Below are 2802 nucleotides of genomic sequence, written 5' to 3' on the forward strand. Positions count from 1 at the left end.
TAAGATTTAAAAAAAATATATATATACAATTTATATCAACGTCACAGCAGAATTCGATTTTGCATTTTCTCACGTCAAGCGTTATTTGTAGCACGTGTTTTACATTTCTGTTAGAAATGAGTGTCCAAAAGCTAACAACGATCCGCTAAAGGAAAAATACGAATTTGTTTCTGAATTTGAATGTAAGAAAACTTCGCAAGTCGAATTTGCAAAACAAAAAAAAAAAAACTTCCAAAAACAACATTATTGGTGGGAATTCTTAAAAAAAAGAAAAAATTAAGAAACTTTTTCTTGGATTTTCGTCGCGGCTGTCTCGAAAACGCCAGAGAAAGTCGCCGTACAAAGATGTCGAAGATTCTCTCGTACGTTGGTTAAGCAAATTCGTTCATCGAATCTTCCTGTTTCGGGACCGATACTGAAACAAAAATTCGACGGCCGGGTGGCCGAGCGTCAAGGTGGCAGCCTACCGCTCTGGGGGACCCGGGATCGAATCCGAACAGGTCGAATAATCCCCAGGAATTTTTCGGGGGTGGTCCGTTCGAATATGTCGGGCCCCGTCCGTCACAACCCGGTCGCCCCATTGCGGGCCTGGCCGAACCCATAATGGGCCTTCTATAAGAGGCCCTCTTAGTTCCCACAGGGCGGAAAAAGTTAAAAAAAATACTGAAACAAAAGGCAATGGAAATTGCTGGGGCATTTGGAGTAGAAACAAACTTTAGTGCCAGTGATGGATGGTCAGAGAGGTACAGTACATTGCACTACTGGATTTTCCTAATTGTAGTTTTGTGGTTTTTTTTCAACTTCGCTTTAGTCGTTACATCGGATGACTCGACACATTTTCACTTCCTCTTGGGGTATCGACTTATGCGGACTCGACTGTAATTAATAACATGAAAAATTTTTATGATACAATCTCTTAACAGATGGCACCACACACAATTTAATTTATTTATTATGATTAATAATAACAAAGTTATTTTTAAAATAAAATCTCATAACAGGGTAAGATTACCTTTGAGGATCAGTTTTAACGATTGCAATTTGTGGAAGTTTTTACTTGATCCTAGGAAGGAGAAAATGCCCCGTTTGCCCCTTCTGTGGACGCTCCTGTGACTAACGCCATATACTAAGTAAGGCTGCGTTTCTTTATGCAGCGAGTGTGTAGCGAAATGACGTCACGAGCAGTGTTGGCCAATTAGAAACCAGTTTCAGTGTGTTCGCTGTAAAGCGCTTCTCGAGCGCTGCATAAAGAAACACGGCCTAATATACAGCATAAAAATTGTATATAATTTCTTATTTTTATATTTTTAATATTACACACTTCATCAGATTAGTCTACGAGATGATAATCAAGGGCTAATAATGGATTACTTGATTATCTTCTTTCCATTAATAATGGTAATCCACGGAAGAAACTGTAATAATTATTCACTTATGTAAAAAATCTAGCAACAAGTTGCATAACTTTCCCGTCAAGATTTAACATTGTGCGTGGCGTCATCTTTTAAGAGATTTTTATTTAAACACTTTTTATATTATTAATTATTATAAAATGTCTAAAAGCTTAATTTATAGGGTAGAGAAGAGTTTTACGAAAAACATTGTAAATGCTAATAACACGTAAAATCATAAAGTCCGACCCCTCTTCAGTTATGCCACATGAGCCCTCTATCTCCCCATAGATCAACCTTTAACCACCAAAATTTAACAGCATTAAATCCCTCTAACACACAAACCATTCTACAAAATTCCAGAAATTTTCGACAAAAGACACAGGAGTTACTATAAGCTTCAAAGTGGGTGAACAAATCATGCCCTCTATATAAAAACACTAACTTCCATACATACAGAAAACACCTTCAAAAACCCCCAATGTTTTTAAATTTTGGTTTCTGTTGCTCATTAACTATTTTCTAACTTACTGAGTTACAGATTATTATAATAGTATTAAATAACAAGCGCTGGCATAATAAAATAATTTAAAATAAATTTAGGATTACATTACGCAATGAAAGTCACTTCGATAATCGTATCTAACGTTAAACTGTTTACAGTTATTTTGATTATGTGATTTTACTAGACAAACAGGAAACGTACAAAGTACACAAACTATACAATTTATTTTTCGTTAGACATATATTGTATATAATATAATATAGAATATATTACATACACTCGTGTACAGTTTTAAAATAAACTTTATGATAATATTTCTCTCTCAGTGTATTTGTATCACTATGTCCGTTAAAATAGCATTATTAATTCTAAGAGTGAAGCTCTATGTAAAATCAGTAAATAGTGTTAACTAAATTTTAAATATAGGTTTATATAATAAGAAATTAACAAAAATCCAGTAAAAAGTTGCGTAACTTTCCAGGCAAACAAATTTAAAATTGTGTGTGGCGCCATCTGTTATGAGATTTTTATTTAAAAAAACTTTTTATATTATTAATTGTTATAAAATGGCAAGAAAAGCTTTATTTTGAGAGTGAAGTTTTATGAAATAGTGTAAATTAAATTTTTCGAAAGAAACATTAAGAATTTCGTCGAATCATTAATGTTTTCTCTTATTAATTAACAGATGATTTTCTTCAAATTTGAGAAAATTCCTCAAGGTTGGCAACGTTTACGGTCACTTCTATAAATTTTTGAATAATTAAAAAAACAATTGTTTGAACAAATAATAATAATAATAATAATACGAAAACGATGCTAATAAATAATAAATTATTTCTAATGAATAACGTTAAAGTTCGTTAGGAGATAATTTTATTAACATATTTTTAATAAAAGTCGATGGTC

Source organism: Centruroides vittatus, unplaced genomic scaffold (genome assembly GCF_030686945.1).
Source record: "Centruroides vittatus isolate TY-2023 unplaced genomic scaffold, ASM3068694v2 contig_2433, whole genome shotgun sequence".
In the NCBI taxonomy this organism is placed as follows: Eukaryota; Metazoa; Arthropoda; class Arachnida; order Scorpiones; family Buthidae; genus Centruroides; species Centruroides vittatus.